Source organism: Schistocerca serialis, chromosome 2 (genome assembly GCF_023864345.2).
Source record: "Schistocerca serialis cubense isolate TAMUIC-IGC-003099 chromosome 2, iqSchSeri2.2, whole genome shotgun sequence".
NCBI classification, from domain to species: Eukaryota; Metazoa; Arthropoda; class Insecta; order Orthoptera; family Acrididae; genus Schistocerca; species Schistocerca serialis.
Window position 1 is genome coordinate 230,613,995 of NC_064639.1, and position 19,205 is coordinate 230,633,199.

The 19,205-nt window shown below is 40.2% G+C and overlaps 1 protein-coding gene across 2 annotated transcripts in view; it reads right to left on the reverse strand.

The window, feature by feature from the left end:
• Positions 1–19,205, reverse strand: part of LOC126456981 (N-acetylglucosamine-6-sulfatase-like) — a 73,385-nt gene that overhangs the window by 37,997 nt on the left and 16,183 nt on the right. The gene's annotated exons all lie outside the window — the stretch shown is intronic.

Genomic DNA, 19,205 nt, shown 5'->3' on the forward strand with positions numbered 1-19,205 from the left:
TTTTTTCATGTTATACTGCACAAATACAATTTTAAATCACATGCCACCAGTCATTATTTGACCAATGAAATAAGAAAAAAGAAGACAAATAACTTATTTCCATTGACAAGAAAGTGCTTCATACTTTATTATTTGCGTGACATGTTTCACCTAATGCATGTGCAATGGAACTTTGAACAACTGTCTGCACATCTTTGCAGAAATAAGACCTTTTTTCTTATTTACAGTGCTGAATACAATCTTTTTTCTCATCTATTCAGTACGAGTAAATTTTTTCTCACAACCACATGAACATCTAATAAATGAAAACTGTATCATTTGCTTAAGAAAACAATGCTTCACTTTTAGGAACAGTGAGGAGGTGGGGAAGATAGGGAGAGGGAGAGACCAGAGGAAATTTGGAGAATCTGTTGACAAGTAGTCAGGTCATTCCAGGTGAATCCGTCTTATGATATTCAGGGCAGAAAGGGCACATAAACACAGATAAGTTACATATAAGAACACTGTTAGGTTAAATTCAATTGAAGAACACAGATAGAACCACTGGAATGAAGATAAATGCAGTAACAAATAGATATAACACACAGTATGTGAAAAGTAACCACACAGTTCAAAAAAGGAATTACAAGAGTGACTCAAACATAAACTGGAATGTTTTCAATAAGTTTACGTAATCTTAACAAAAATTTATACACATGAACTTTTTTTTTTTCACATTGTCTCCTTAACAGGAAACACATTTTTCCCAGAGGATAGGGAGTTTCTTGGTCCTGCTTTTGTAAAATGAACAAGGCTGTTAGAGCAGCCAGTTGCACATGAACACATCGACAGCGCCATCATCATCATCAAATCTGTGTCCTCTGACTGCTTCATTTAGTGGTCCAAGTAAATGAAAATCACAGGGTGATACTCCAGATCCTTGGGAGGATGTTATAGTGTGGTCCACAACAGCTACTGAACTTTTTGTTACGTGCACCATCACATCCCAGATTGGAAATAGATGTCTTTTCAAAAGATATGCATGTTTTGTATGGTCAAAAAGTTGACAACAGTACACAGTGTTCACAGTATGGTGTTCATGGAAAAAAATGATCCAAAGAAAACCTTTAAAACCCAAGAAGAATGTTGAGAGAACTTTCCCAGCAAAGAGACAGCTTTTGGCTTTGGCAGGTGTAGATTTGTCGTTTTTGTGTCACACCATGCTGCTATTTTTTTATTTCAGGGTGTAAGTAATGAGTGCTGTCAACAAGGGATCTCAGATCAATTCCATATTCCTAGATTTCCAGAAGGCTTCTGATACCGTACCTCACAAGTGACTATTAACCAAATTGAGCGCATATGGAGTATTGTCTCAGTTGTGTGACTGGATTTGTGATTTCATCTCAGAGAGGTCACAGTTCGTAGTGATAGACGGTAAATCATCGAGTACAACAGAAGTGATATCTGGCGTTCTGCAAGGTAGTTTCATAGGCCCTCTGCTGTTCCTGATTTACATAAATGATCTAGGTGATAATCTGAGCAACCCCCTTAGATTGTTTGTAGATGACACTGTAATTTACCATCCAGTAAAATCATAAGACAATCAATTCCAATTACACAATGATCTAGAGAGAATTTCTGTATGGTGCGAAAACTGGCAATTGGCACTAAACACAGAAAAGTGCAAGATCATCCACATGCGTACTAAAAGAGATCTGATAAATTTTGGGTATACAATATATTGCACAAATCTAAGGGCTGTCAATTTGATTAAATACCTAGGAATTACAATTACAAGCAACTTAAATTGGAAAGACCACATACATAATATTGTGGAGAAGGTGAAACAAAGACTGCGCTTTGTTGGCAGAACACTTAGAAGATGTGACAAACCCACTAAAGAGACAGCCTGTATTACACTTGTCCATCCTCTGCTGGAATACTGCTGCACAGTGTGGGAGCCTTACCAGGTAGGATCGATGGAGGACATCGAAAAAGTGCAAAGAACGGCAGCTCATTTTGTGTTATTGCACAATAGGGGTGAGAGTGTCACTGATATGATACGCGAGTTGGGGTGGCAGTCACTGAAACAAAGGCGGTCTTCTTTGTGGCAAGATCTATTTACGAAATTTCAATCACCAACTTTCTCTTCTGAATGTGAAAATATTTTGTTGACACCCACCTACACATGGAAAAATGATCATCGTAATAAAATAAGAGAAATCAGAGCTCGAACGGAAAGATTTTGGTGTTCCTTTTTCCCATGCGCCATTCGAGTGTGGAATGATAGAGAAGTAGTATGAAAATGGTTCGATGAACCCTCTGCCACGCACTTAAGTGTGAATTGCAGAGTCACCATGTAAATGTAGATGTAGATGAATGGTGCACCCATGTTTCACCGCAAGTCACTATATGGTACAAAAACTGTTCCCTTTCAGTTTGGTAGTGTGTCAGTAGCTGTTTGCACACCTAAAGATGACACACTTTGTGCTCTGCAGTGAAAAGACAAGGCACCCACCCTGCGGCCATTTTTTGAAATCTAAGGCTATCAGTAATGATCACCTGAGCACTACTGTAGCTTACGCCAACCTCAATAGCTATTTCAGCAACTGTTATTTGGTGATCATCTTCAATAAGCTAGCTAACAGTGTGAATATTCTCCTGAGTCACGCTAGTCCTTGGGCAACATCAGTAAGCTGCTTTCTCAATAGTTTCTGGATCTCATAAAAAGTGTTTGTACCAACTGTCCTTCAGTCTTTTTCAGAGAGTTGTCCCTCAACTTTGCTACAAATTTCCAAAATTTTGGACAGTTTAATGACCTTTGTTGTGATAAAATTGATTTTAATGCATCATGTAACAGATGATGCATAAAAAGTTTTTGATGGTGCTGACCCCAGTCATAAAGCATTTTTTGAAAGAATGCACTGGCATTTGTCTGTATATTACTGCATTTTTCTTCTGTAAATCTAGATTTCGGATTTTACGTTGCTATCAGGCAAAATGTACACAATAATGACGTAAAAGCCAAAATCTAGCTTATACAGAAGAAAAATTACAGTAATACACAGTCAAATGGTGATGTGCATCTGAAAAGAGACAGAGAGAGAGAGAGAGAGAGAGAGAGAGAGAGAGAGAGAGAGAGAGAGAGAGAGAGAGATTGGTACCTCTTGCTCTGACACTATGTTTATGAGTAAAGAAACGGTATGACAATGCTCTAGCTGTGGAGAACAATCACTGGGAATGAAAGCAACAATGAGCAGAGATCGCACTGCTCTCTACTTACGAGAAGTTTTACAAAACTAAAATTCCAATTTATATTTGATTCCCTCATATACAGCAGTTTCTTGAATTTTGGATTTGCATGTGGTGCTGTAAGTAAGTCAGTCCTCTAACTTGACTGGCTGTCACTACCTGATATTAGCCTCACATGATATAAACCACTGATCATCCATACTGCCCCTGTTGCTTGAGAGACAGTGATAGTATTATGATGGTACTTATAGCTGAGTACGCAATATTCCTGCCAAAATGTATTATAATAGTGAGGATGTTCCTTGGTGGAATGTTTTCTTACAGAAGAGGCACTATTTCATCTGAATGTATTTCGCAACAGCTGCAGCATTCATGGCTGGATTACTAATAAGCCACCCAAATGGAAGGAAGGAAGGAAGGAAGGGACTATATGAACAGAAAGGAACTGTATCAAAAATACCCAGTGTGCATTCCTAATTGGCTTGAAATTTATTTTTTTATGTGTGCATATCTCTCTCTCAGCCCACATGAAGTAGCTTTATGTTGATTCATTAACTCATTCATGTTTCCCTGCTTCATTTTGTTAAAGCAGATCTCATTTCATTTCACTTTCCCTCATGAAAGAACCTACTGAACATGATGAATGCATCAGGAATGGCCTCACTGACAAACTTTGTGGGATTTCATATTTTATTTTCGCACCATTTCAAATTTGACTTTATTTCTGGGGTGGACTTTGTTAATGTGATTCTTTGCTTTCTGTTACTAAGGTAAAACTCCATCCAAACAAAAGGGGTGTGATTCATACCATAAAATTTTAGTTTTGCCAAACACAATTTTGTGGTTCGACTGATAAAATATTTTGGTAATCTCATGGTGGCAGCATGTGGCATGGTCCAACCTTAGTCTCAACTGTTTTGAGATACCAATCTTAGTCTCAATGACATTGAAATAATATATTTATGAAAGTGTGGCATATAAATCATGAAGTTATGGACCATGCTTCTCAACAACGCTGTGTCCAGGCAGGAGGTGGCTCAGTTCTGGCCCAGGGTGTGTTCGCATAGTCACAATTAGGCCCACTGTCTTGTAGTAAGAATCACTGACAGATGCACATTATGTGAACATTCTTGCAGGTCATCTACATCCTTTTCTGGAATTAGAGTAACCTGACAGAAATGCTGAGTGAATGCATGCAGGTGGCTTGATAAACAGTTCAGAACAAATCCATCACCTTATAAAGTCCATACGTCAGTCCGTTACTGCAGTTTTGAGGGCTCGTAAAGGAACCAATCCCTATTAACATCACACCCAGTAACTTGCCATGACTTTTGGTCCTCAGTATAGTTCTCTTTGGTGTGTCACCTCTTCGGGCTTCACAAAAAATACACTTCATACATCAGCAATTGGGCTTGTCTATTTGGTATTGAAACACTGTGCCTATATACGGATCATTAGATCACACTTGAAAAAGACTGACGTGGAGCTAAATGACACTATCAGAAAGACAACAAAATCCACCCCTACTGCATGGCTGCTCTCCTAGAGCTGTATTCCACCACTGGAGATAAGGTGTAACAATGTTCTTCTTAGAGAGTACCACAAGATTAATAATAAGTGACACCTACACATGCATAACGCATAACTGCCCTGGATTGCAAATAACTAAAATCAAGGTGGCCAACGTTAGTCATTAGTCATTACTAAGAAAAGACAAGCTCAAATTCCGACATTCACAATGTCTGTAAACAACAATAACATGAGCACTGCCCACCACAGTGTCAGAGTTTTGCAGTCACACAAAAGCCCCCTGGTTTCAACCAATCATGTAAAGTGCAGACAACACCAAACTGAATATCCACTGGCCACACCAGAAGTGCCGATGTCTTCCATAAATGGGAGGAGATACCATCTCCAAAAAGCAAATTACCTGACACAGGGTGAAAGAACGTACAAATCAAGCCTGCAGTGTAACCATATTTGTCTGTACAAATTTGCCTCCGTCAAATCTAGCTCAAAAGTTGGTGTTTGAAAATAGGCTATATTAAATGATATGTTCCAAACAAAGGTTACAGTTCAAACATTTTAACTACACTTTGATTACTAAAGAAACTAATGTTTATGGCCTGACCGAGTCTCATTTACTTAAATTATGCACAGATAATTGACTAGCCACATACTACTCTCGGTTGATGATCTGTGATGTGATTGTTCGAGCACACTAACCTAACACTGACATGATTATTCACAATAGTACTCATGTGGCAAATGTATATTATTAATGCAGTCACTGAAGCCATTTCTTCACTGTCCTTGAAATCTAACAGTCAAATCAATATAAAAATGATGTGCACAGTAAAAATACTTTGGAAATAACTCAATTCACAGTCTGACCCAATTGTCACAGTAGATGATGATCATTACTGAAGATTAACGCCACTGATGACAAAAATTACTAGTTCACAATCAGTCGCCAAAAAATGGTCACTGGACCCATGGAGCGAACTCTCAGACTCTAAATTTGAATAAATTGTGGTACATTTTCTGACTTGTAAACTGTACTAAATTGTCTGTGGTACATTGTCCAGTAATTTTGGGCACAGCTCTTGCTGATATCACAACCTTCTGGAGACTGACGAAAATGGTTTCCACCTTGACTTTTCTATAAGTCTGCAATAATTTGAAAATTCAGCTATTGATGTTTGCTAAGTTTTCCCAAATTAAAATTAAAGGTTTATGTTTCTGAGCAAATGAACAGTAGAGGAATATTCTTCTGAATGAGGACTTTTAGATAAAATAATAATCTCTATTGAATTAAGCTGACTAGTTTGCTTAGTTGTGGAATTCTATTCCAGTAACAGTTTTAACTAAAGAAGCTAATTACACTGACACTAAATGAGGGAAAATCTCACAAACATGTTTTCATAATTAGCTGTACAATTGCTGCTGTTACTTACATACCTTTTGCATCTACTCTATCAGGAAGGTGGTAATTGGATATATATATTTACATATGAACAATGATAATGAAGTTTTAGATTACTGGTATTTTGTAAGTAGCACAGTTTTTAGGTAAACTAATTGCACTTATGGATTCTAAATAATAAACAGACTGTAATAGGTACTAAAGTTAAGTTGGCTAGATCCTGGGTTAATATCAGATATTTTTATGTACTATGCACATTCCATATAAATGACAATACTTAAAATATTTGGAGAAAAATTAAAAAGTAAATAATAATAATAATAATAATAATAATAATAATACAGGATCAAACAATAAACACCAGATATTACAGCAAGCATATTATTAAAGATCCCAATATCACAACAGATAAATGCAGACTTTGCAAACAACAAATAGAAACAGTAGATCACATCACAAGTGGATGTACAATACTAGCAAATACAGAATACCCCAGAAGACATGACAATGTAGCAAAAATAATACATCAACAACTTGCCATACAACATAAACTAATAAAACAACACGTTCCCACATACAAGAATGATGAATACAAATTATACTGGAACAGATCCATTATGACAGATAAAACAACACCACATAACAAACCTGACATCATACTCACCAATAAAAAGAAGAAATTAACACAACTAATCGAAATATCCATACCCAATACAACAAATATACAGAAGAAAACAGGAGAAAAAATTGAAAAATACATCCAACTGGCTGAGGAAGTCAAGGACATGTGGCATCAGGATAAAGTTGACATTATACCAATTATACTATCAACTACAGGAATCATACCACACAATATCCACCAGTACATCAACGCAATACAGCTACATCCAAACATATATATAAAACTACAGAAATCTGTAATTATTGATACGTGTTCAATTTCCTGAAAGTTCCTAAATGCAATGTAACATATACCGTACAGTTAAAAGGAAGTCATGCGTGATCAAGGTCCGCGTCACTTTCCATTTTTAACCAGACATAACATCTGAGAAAGGAAAGAAATAATAATAATAACAACAGTAATTAATAATAATTCTAGGGCAGGGGGGAGGGGGGGGGGAGGGGGGGAGAAAAATATAAGAGATGGAAAGTATCCGTCTGATTTTTTACAATTCTGAAATGGGCCCTTCATTGATTTCCTTGCAGGAGAAGATGAGGCGATCAATTATATCCAATGATTCGATGTTAATTTGTGACCAAGTTTGCTACATAATACGCACACATAAACATGAACTATGTTGAATTTATTTTTATATGAATATACATGTATATTACGTAAAAATAGCAAGCAAAGCACCACATTCCAGCCCAGAGGGGCCAACGTAACCAACCAACCACCGTATCATACTCTGGCAGTGGCATCATTTCGATGGCCATGCGGTCAGTACACCTATCTCTCAGCCATTGTCGGCTTTCTTGACCTAGTAGTCGGATCTTCCGCACAACAGCTAGGCACACCAACACCTCAGCTACAAAGGTGGACTATAATGATGTATGTCATATGATAAAAATAAATAAAATGATGCAGATAAGAATGTCATAGTCTTTTCCACCAAAGGATTCATGAATGGAAAGAATGGTAAATAAAATTTCAGTAAAATTACTGGTTCCTCGATAACGGACATTCACTTAACTTAGAAGTAGATATGGTTTATGCTATACATGAGAATATGTTTTTGTACAAAATGAACTTTCCTCATGTTGTCTACTGTGCACAGCCAGCACCATCTGACTTTGTGGTTCGTCTGATTCAGTCTCCCACTGTCATTGTGTTCTATAGCCTCTGGTTTTTATTTTATTTCCATTCAGTTTCTTTTTTCATTAAGTGTTCTTTTTGCTTTCTCCATTGGTCCTGACTGTTTCTACAAACTCATTCATTTATTCATTCACACACTGTATTCTGCAAGTCCCAACATTGAGAAGAGCTTTCAGTAGTGTGGAATGAGATACTGTATACATTGACAGACAGAAGCATATACTAATACCAACTTCTTTGAAGGATGGTACAGTAGAGTCTCAATAGTTGGAGGTGAATGGGACCGGAACCACCTCGAACCATCGAAAACTTGGACTATCGAAATTTAAATGGGAAAAAGAAATATTATGATATTGTAAGTAATAAGGGTCAAAATATGAACTTTATCAAAATAAAAGTATTTACACATGCATTTGCATTGGCAGAATAACAATAATTATTTATTTAGACAAGTAATAGTGAAGGTCTTTTGTCTGGCGAAGTTGCAATGTTTCCTCGTGGCAAAGTCATGCCACCGTCTCAGGAGCAGTAGGTCAGCTGGTGTTGCCTCAGGCTGTTGTTCCACATAGCATATGGCGGCCTCGAGAGCAGCGTAACCATCGGTGTGACTCATCATCAGTGCAACCTCTGCCTCGTCACTCTCACACTGTGATGGAATGTTAACCATGTCAATTATAGAAGAGTCTGTCACTTCCAACTGTTCGTCAGAATTTAACCACTCGCCTACTTCCACCTCTTCTGCCTCTTCACACCCTCGCAATCTTCTGATTAAATTACACAATAGTTGATCGGCCTCATCTGCTCAATCTTCAGTCTCTGTGTCTGGCATACTTTCCTGTAGAATTTTCCTCCATGACTTAGAAATTGTGTCCGATTTTATTTCGCTCCAAGATTCGCTAATCTAGTACACGACGTCGTTCAAAGTCACTTTCTTCAAAGCTCCTACAATGCTTTCGTTGTCTTTGGAATGCAGGATTGACAGTAGCAATCGCCGTCGATACTTTTTTTTTAGACATTCCAGAACGCCCTGATCCATGGGCTGAATGAGATAGGTAATGTTTGGTGGGAAAAACAAGGTGCGGATACTGTCGCACTGCAGTTCTCCTGCACTTGGATGTGAGGATGCATTATCCATGAGCAAAATTGCTTTACATGGCAGTCCCCTTTCTTTTAAAAAATTCTTGCAGTCAGGTACAAATGAGTTCTTGAAGATTTCCTGATTCATCCAGGCATTATTCTGATGTGTATAGACAACCATAAGAGCTGAGATGGATACATTCCTGAATCCTCTTGGCTGGGCAGACTTCCCAATCACAACTAGTTTTAGTTTGTGGTTTCCAGTTGCATTTGAAGGTGCCATAACTGTGAGCCACTCTTTGCTTTTTTTGTGCCCAGGAGCACTTTTTACTTCACACGAAGCATGTGGTCTCGCTGGTAACATTTTAAAATTTAACCCAGTTTCGTCACAGTTATATATTTTTTCATTAGACAAATTTTCATCAGTTATGATTTTTTTTTAAACTCGACGATAAATTTTGAAACGGCCTGAGCATCACCAGAGTGTTTTTCTCCACATACGTCTAGTTGACACACTCCATACCTCATCTTCCACTTGTCGAGCCAGCCCACACTAGCTCCTTCCTGCAGCTGGTTTCTGAAAAATAAAGCTTTTGCTTGCAAGATTGGGCCAGATTGGGCCAGAAATCGGAGCACCCTTCTGTCTCTGTTGGGTAAACCACATGAACAATGCCTCACTTGTTTTTTCGAAGTCTGGCTTCTTTACACTTCTTCGACTGAGAGATTCCTGTGAGCATTTCTTTGAAGAAAACTGTTCCAATTTAAGTTGGTTTCTTCGCCAGTCACCAACAGTAACTTCACCGACACCATATTCGAGAGCAAGTTTTTTTATTGTTTCTCCTTTGTCAAGTTGTCTTAGTGCTTCTAATTTTAGATGCAAAGGCACAAATTTCCTCTTTTTTGTTACAGCACTCATCTTTGTAAGGTGTACAATGGAACGCACAGTCAACAAACAAAATGACACACAACGCTGTACAGTACAGGTACTGGGAACTACAGCAGCTTATGAACTCCCCAGTTTTGATCAGTAGCAGCCAGCAGCAGTCGGGGTATTTAGTGCCATACTGACAACAGATGTTCATGCAACAGGGCAGCGAGCTAATCGTCGGTGTTGATTGCATTGTTGTTTGCTTTGTCACTGAGCTGTACTCTCCCCTAACTATCTTTTGCAATGATGTTTTCATTATTTATCACGTCAGTAAAAAAAGAAAGTAGAGTGTTGCAACCTTTTTTTATTTATTTATTTATTTGACTCTACTGTAACAACAAAATCTACTTAGACAGGTACTTACAACCACTACTTTAACATACACTGACGGGAAAACAAAACACAACACGAAGAAGGAACTGTGGGACAAACGAAAATTGGTAAGCATGTTTCTACAAGTGAAAGATGTCTATTCAAACTTCGCACTAGTCGCGTAAGAGTTGTATCAGAAATGCCTCTTTGAGGATGCAAATCAGGTTTGCCTGATATACACGCTGAAACTGTCATGAGTGTTAGTTACCTTTGAGATTTGATGTGGTGAGTTGATGTTAATCATGAATATGTTTAAGTGACAAAAACACAATTATTAACACTTTACTGAGTTTGACTGAGATTGTGCAATCAGGTTACAAGAAGCTGGTTGTTCCTTCTGTGATATTGCAGGAAGACCTGACAGGAATTTAGCCACTGTACATGATTGATGGTGGCGTTGGTCACAAAAATATGGTCACAAGAAGATAGGGGTCCGGATGGCCAGGTGGCACTACTGAGAAGGAAGATCATCATGTTTGGTGCATGGTACTGACACATTGTACAGTGTCTGCAGCAGCAATCTGAGCAACAACCGGCACCACAGTGACACAAGAAACTATTATAAATATGTTACCTCACCAACAGCTCCAAGTCAGATGCTCTGTAGTGTGCTTTCCACCGATCTCAAACCACTGCCATGTTCAACTTCAGTGGTGTCAAGCAAGAGCTCATTGGAGGGGAGGTTGGAGGTCTGTTGTGTTTTCTGATGAAAGCTGGTTCTGCCTCGGTCCCAGTGATGGCCGTGTATTGGTTACAAAGAGGCCAGTTGAGGGCCTGCAACCACATTGCCTGTGTGCTACATACAATGGACCTACACCTGGAATTATGATCTGGGGTGTAATTTTGTATGACAGCAGGAGCATTCTCGTGGTTAACTCACGCACCCTGACTACAAATTTATGCATCATTCTGGGGATTTGACCTGTTGTGCTGCCATTCATGAAAAGCATTCCATGGGGTGTTTTCCAACAGGTTAACACTCGCCCACATACCGCCATTGTAACTCAACATGCTGTAGAGTGTTGACATATTGCCTTGGTCTGCTTGATTATGAGATCTGTAACCAATCCAGCACAAATGGGACATCATTGGATGGTGATTTCAGCATCATCCACAACTGGCATTAACTATCCCTGCATTGACCGACCAAGTGCAACAGGCATGGAAATCTATCCCACAATCTCACGTCGGGCACCTGTACAACACAATGTATGCACATTTGCATTGAACATTCTGGCTGTTACACTGGTTATTAATGTATCAGCATTTAAAATTTGCATTGGCTTATCTCACACTTAAACTAACCTGCGATTTTGAAACATTAGTCACTTCAATATGTTACCTACACAAACATCTTCCTGGAATTTTATTACTCCATGTTAATTATTTTTTGGTGTGAGATTTTTTTCCATCAATGTAACTGCCTGACATTAAAAGTTTGCAGGAGGTTATCTTAAACAAAGTTTTGCAGTGTTCTTTTGGAAAATTTTTTATTTACCAAGATCTCAAGGAAGGATACAATTATTAGTTTTGACCAGTTAAATGGCCATCTTCAAATTGCAAAATAGACAACAGTGTCTGCAGTGGTTATTGAAGTAAGACACTTTGTCTCAAGCGTGTTTACAATTCTAACTACAGGTAAACTCTCTCTCTCTCTCTCTCTCTCTCTCTCTCTCTCTCTCTCTCTCTCACACACACACACACACACACACACACACACACACACACACAGTCTCACTTTAATAACCAATGTAGATTTCAGCTGATCATATAATGGAACAGTTGAAAAAGAAAAGAAAGGATAATAAAAAAAAGTGTTTATTAATATCCTTCAGTGTCTCCAATAAATCATTCAGGTAGGTCAAGAACTGGTGCATGCTGAATGGATTAACGCTATCCAATTTTTCCTTTGGGGCTATTATTTTCAACTTCATGCAACTTTTGCACTAAATTTCACTTACAAGCTGTTTTTCATACTCAGCCCCTTTGGCCATCCCTGCTATTTTTTTTCCATCTGCCAATTCTTCCAGCAACAAGTCAAGTGTTCCTGGATGCTGCAGCTGTCCCTTCTTCTGACAACTGTCTTCCATATCTTCCTCACCTATTCATTCTAGCAGTTAATTTTGATTTTTATCTGTCCACTTAGTTATTAACATCCTTTCATTGGCTCATATTTCAAATGTCTCAATTCTTCTTCTTCGGATATTTTGTAGTCCATGTTTCACATCCCTACAGTGCTGTGCTCCAGACATACACTTTCTCTGACTTCTACATCATTTACAGATCTATATTAGATACCAGAAACACTGTTTTACTGAAGAAACCTTTCTTCGCCTGTGAAAATCTAGTTTCGATACCTTCTTCCTTCGGCCATCCAACGTAATCTTGCTTACTAGAAAATGGAAGTGTTTCACTCCAGAAACTGATAGTAGGTAGTTGTGGCTTCTCTTTTATGCAGACACACCACCAGCTGAATGGCCACCATGAGGCATGGTTATGAAGCTCTGGAAGTATACTGAAGCAATGCCGACAGTAGGTAGGGCTGCAGCCAAATCTTAGTCTGGTCATTGGGTATTTTCTGTAAGCACTGCACAGAGCAGATTCCAAAAATTTGTGTGACAGGGCTGGTGAGATAGATGTGACTACACTATTTGAACATTTGTCAATGTGAACAGTTTTGGGTATCCAACAGGGTAGCATTGTAATTTCTCCACAATATTTCGGGAGACATAAATGCTGCCATCTTCAGGCGGTTCCTGACGAATGCTGTGCTGTTCCTCTCAGTGCCCTATATATACTAGCCGTTACCCCCTCCACTGTTCCTCTCCTGGTGTCTTTGGTGCGGCCGGCGCGGCGGCTACTGGAGGTGGTAGGGGAAGCGGCACCTGGGTTTGAACTGGGGTCTGCAGTCTCCCTGCTGCCGCTGACAGAGGGGGGTGGGGGGGGGGGGGCGGTCCTCGATCTCTGGTGGGACCGCATCTTTCTCTCCAGGCTGACTGCAGGGTTCCAAGTCTGACTAAGTTGAAGGCCGCTGTCTTTATTAATTAGATCGTCCTGTAGTCGGATTTCAATGGCCTCTTTAGTAACGCAGTCCCAGAAGTAGGAGGATTGACAGAGTATTTTTGTTTTTTCATAGTCCATAGTATGGCCAGTCTTTATACAATGGTCAGCCACGGCTGATTTAGTGGCCTGGCGTAATTTGGTATGGCGGGAAAACTTCAGATCGCATTTGTCAGTGGTTCCATGATGAAAGGTGTGCCCCTACCACAAGTGGGTGAGTGACAATGAGATGGCTTTCGGTGGAATTGGTAGTTTTGCTCCAAGGCCAACATTTCAATGCACAGAGACTCCTTTGGCCACAGTATCCATTGTTCTACTTGTGGGAAGAAACTGTAGGTTGGAGTGTTTTTCTAGAGTGTGGATTATACTGGTGATGGCCAAAAGTTGTAAATTCTGGTGGCTAAGTTCACTTTCAAGCCAGGTGTACTAAAGTCCTAATAGTGCTTCACCAGGCAACAATCAATCCAGATGTAGGTAATACACGCATAATACACAGTCACATGGAATGTCAGATTAATTTCTCATTGTAGATGTATTCATAAAGTGCAGCTGAATAGACTGCAGCAGTCTAGTTCAACTGCACTTTAAGAATATATCTACATAGTAAAATTGATTTAAGTCTGTTTTATTCTAGCACTGTGCCAATAGAGCTTTAGTAGTGCAGCCTATCAGTAGTCAAGTTCAACAGGTCACAACAGCACTTTGTAACAGATTATGTAATCACTGGAGTCACACACAATCCCAGATGATAGGATATTGAGGTGAGGGTCCAGGGTGGTTAAAAATGAAAACAAGAAATCACTTCTCAGCTTTTGAGAAGATCAGTGTATAGTTTATTTAACCATTCATTACATCTTTAACTTCTCGATGTACTCTTGTCCAGTTCTCGACTGATGTTACAGATCTCATATACTATTACACTTGGTCTTATCAGCAACAAACTTGAATTTCATAGACTTTCCATAATCCCTGGCAAAAACAGATACAGTGTGATGGATCTACATTAAAGAAAAAAATGTTTCAGCTACTGGACTGTCAGCTGGAGGATCCTGTGATCATCTTGTGCACATTGACCACAGTAAGTTGACAATTCGCATGGTGGCTATCAGGAATGGTACGAGTCACACCTTGCCCACACATCATGATTGGCAAGAGGAGAGGAGCAGTGAGGGCAAAGCAGCTTCATCTCCTTACCACAGTGCTGGCTCTATTACCCATGTACTGTAATGAGACAAAGCCAGACATGACAAACACAGAAATACTAGCAGCACTGGGAGGCAAATGAATATCTTACAACTAGTGCCAATTTTTTTCTGCTACAAGCCACACCAGTAAAAATCATCAACTTATTGTGGCCAAACTGTATGCATTTTATTACAGAATTTAGTAGGAACTCAGTGGCTGTTGACTGTGCTACTACGAGGGCCATCCAAGGTGACTAGTATTTTGCAAGTCTGTGTCTAATTGGAAACATTTCTGGCCTGTTTGGGGTGGGACCTGTGGATAATCTCAATAAAGTGTCAACATACTTACTAGCATCAGAAATATATTTTATAATTATTTAGGAACATCTGCCATTACTGCTGCTTTTGGGCAGCTGTCTCATGCAATCTTAAATCTGCATTGAATAAATCAATAATTTCATGTGTTGCAGAAAAAAAATTTAAATTTTTTTCACTGCATAAATTATTGTTAACACTTCTTCCAAAACTGAAAATAGTCTGTGCTACATTTAACAGCTCCGAGACAAAAGTATAGGTTGTTTTGTGCAGGCCTGTCTGAATTCTTCTGGCGAAGAACTGCATTACCACCATTTTGAAAGGCATTATTGCTAAGACCGAATGACTCTCTGACATACAGGTTGGGAAATGTAGTGCTGACTATACTCTCACTTCCATGAAATTCCAAGGTCAATTACATTTTATTACCAATCAAATTTTATTCCTTTGTTTCTGAGTTCATTTCAAGGCATGGAATAGTGCTACATTAAAGATAACTTTCCCATTAATAAATTACTTTTCTCAATAAAGCTTGCAATTCCTTACGGCATCTAGTCTCGTTTTCTTAGATGACGATCTCTCGGGGTATAGCCTACTGGGTGGATGTAACTGGTGTAATTATGTTTTGATAATGTAATTTATCCACCCTGACCTTAAGGTTATTAATGATTGTGAAAGGCATTGGATAAGTTCCGCAACACTGAGAAGGCATTTTCTTCAGCATAATGTGTGCTTCATAATTTGATGCACTCTCTCAATTTGCTTTGATCAGCACATAATAATAATGATATAACTCTTCTAGATCGTTATGTGAGAGAGTTTCTGACACTAGAGTCACTGTAGAAAGAATCTGAAAAACAAATGCTGAAAATGGTCTCATCCTGAAAACATTACCCCGTACGGAAGATGAAACAATATGAAAAGCCGAGGCTTGTGTCACCTTCTGATATGACATTGTCACAGGTATTTATCCTCTTAGAAGCATTTTTGTAACAATTCAGGCAGTGTTTCTTGGTTTGATGTAGTGGCAAATGACCTATTTTGCTGTATTTTTTCCAAATGAATTATGGAAACTGATGAAAACACTCTCCACAGGAATTTCACGGCTGTGCCTGATAAGGAAAGCATAGAAGTAATTTTTGGAGAAATGTTGTCAGTCATGGTCTGCCAGCCATCAAGTCTGTATTTTGGCTGTCTGCACTGTTATGGTGAATTTGTGGCTATTATTTATATTTGGAAAAGAACCTTAGAACCTGTGAGTGGAAGACAGTTTATATTTGATATAAGGAACAGAGAAGAGCCAAAAGAAAAAGAAAAGAGCAAACTGTAACAGATTTCACCGTAATGCTGAAGAATTCAGCTGCAATTTAGGCACCTTGCATAATTCATTTACTTATACAAACAATGGAAACTTCACGTAGGAGTATCAACAAAGTAGGAAAAGACAGATTGCTAAAATAAATGTCATGTAACTAGGGCCTCCCGTTGGGTAGACCATTTGCCAGGTGCAAGTCTTCCGATTTGACGCCATTTCGGCGACTTGCGCATCGATGGGGATGAAATGATGATGATTAGGACAACACAACACACAGTCCGTGAGTGGAGAAAATCTCCAACCCAGCCAGAAATCGAACCCGGGCCCTTAGGATTGACATTCTGTCGTGCTGACCACTCAGCTACCAGGGGCGGACAGATAGATTGCTAATTACTATAATGAAGACGTGAAGACTTACACAAAGCTTGTGGCCACAGACTTCATCAGCAAAAGAGAAACACACACCATTCATACACACAACTGCCAATTGCGGTAGCTTGGGCCAGAATGTGATGCTCCCATGTACCGGAAACAAAGGAGTGTCCCCTTTGTCACCCAGTACCACCCCAAACTCGGTCAACTGAATCATATCCTTTGCCAGTGCTTTGATTACCTATCACTATGCCCTGAAATGAGGGACACACTACTCGAGACCCATTCCACCTCTCCTAAAGTGTAGTGTCATTGTCCATCCAACCTCCACAACATCCAAGTCCATCCCTGTGATGCTCCCAATCCCAACCCCCTCCAACAAGGATCATATCCCTGAGAGAGACCTAGGTGCAAGATATGCCTAGTACCCCACTGAGCACTTCTTATTCCAGTCCTCTCACAGGTTTATCCTACCTCGTCATGGGCCAGGTCATCTGTGAAAGCAGCCATGTCATTTACTAGCTCTGTTGCATTAATTGCACAGCCTTTTATATTGACATGAGTACTAACCAACTGTCCCACGATGAATGGCCATCACCAACCTGTGGCCAAGACCAAAGTAGACCACCCTGTAGCACATGCGAGTGAGCATAACATGCTCGATTTCAATGGCTGTTTCACTTTCCGAGCCATCTGGATACTCCCCTCCACTACCAGATTTTCTGAACTGTGCAGATGGGAGTTATCCTTACAACATATTCTCCACTCCTGTAACCATCCCAGCCTCAAGCAACGGTAACATACTGCCCCCACACCCTCCACCCAACAGTTTCCAATGCCTATCATCCTATCATCTCCTCCCTATTCCTGTCTACCAGCCTCTTTGTTTGCCACCATCTGCCAACACACTTGCCCATTTTTCCCCACTCCCCTCCTTTTCGTTCCTGTAGCCCCACCTTCCTGCCCTACAACCTTCTGATCCTGCACTTGTTGGTATTCTAGTCCCTGCACATGCTGCCAGACAGTGTTCCTCTGTGCCCCCATACACTACTATCCCTTCCCTCTCCCTGTCCCCTCCAGACTGCTGCTGCCATCCCTCTTCATAGATGCATTCTGGCCTGAGCTGCAGGTACCATCAACCACCAGCAATACTTGCCCTTTGACAGCTGCCACACATCACATACCAAGACTTTCCTTCCATACAGCCCAGCCATCCATGGACGTCGCATCTGTAATGATGAGTGGTCCCTCTCAAAATATATTGAGGATCTCACTGAGGCATTTATAGATAATAATTACACTCCCAACCTTGTACAAAAACAGATCTCCCATGAATTATCTTTCCAGCCACCCAAAACCTCCCACAGCTCCACCGTCCAGCCACAGAGGAGCATTTCCCTCATGACTCAGCACCACCCAGGATTGGAGCAACTGAATTACATTCTCTGCCACGGTTTCGACTACCTATCGTCGTGCCCTGAAATGAGAAATGTCCTACCCACTATCCTTCCCACACCTCCCATAGTGGTATTCCACCACCCACTGAACCTACACAACATCCTCGTCCATCGCCAAACAACTCCAGCTCCCAACCCCTTGCCTCATGGCTCATATCCCTCCAATAGACCTAGTGCAACACCTGTCCCATACATCCTCCCACCACCATCTACTCCAGTCCTGTATAAAACATCATATATCAAATGCAGAGCTACCTGTGAAACAAGTCATCTGATCTATAAGCTAAGCTGCAACCACTATGCTGCATTCTACGTGGGCATGACAACCAACACGCTGTCTCTCTGTGTGAATGGCCAAAAAACAACTGAACCACCCTGTTGCTGAACACACTGCACAACGTGACATTCTTAATTTCAATGATTGCTTCACAGTCATGGATCCTTACCAACAACACCAGTTTTTCTGAATTGTGCAGTAGGGACTCTCCCTGCAATGTAACCTACATTCCCGTAACCATCCTGGCCTCAACCTTTATTAGTCATTGTCTTTACCCATCTTGACCCTGCCCTGTTCCCATTCTAGCACTACACAGCCCTCTATTCCATCAATACACCCAGTCTTTTTACTTCTCTCCTTTCCCACTAACCCCCTTCCTCTATCCGCCGCCCTCCATCTAAACTTCCAACTGCATCTAGCTGTCCCACTCTCCACCTCATCCCTGCAGGCTGCCAGCAGCTCTTTATCATTCCCCATCCCTACCCTGTTATCCCTCCCCCTCCTTGCCGCAGCGTCCACCTTACTCCCACCCGGTTGCCCCTTCCATAATGCCCAGCTGCCAGACACTGATCATGTGCGCGCAAGTTGTGTTTGCGTGAGTGTGTGCGTGTATGTATGTTGTCTATTTTTGACAAAGGCCTTGTCGGCTGAAAGCTAACTTTTCAACAGTCTTTTTGTTGTGCCTTTCTGCAACTCAGATTCTCCACTATATAGTGAGTAGCAACTATCCTTTTCATTGTATTGTTACACTCTGTCCTGGATCTTCCATTGTTTGGAGGAAGTCATCCAATTAAAATGATAGGAGAATCATAAATGAAACCAACGTGAAGTGAATGTTATGCAACAAAGAAGTTCTAGTGAAGATCATGAATTGT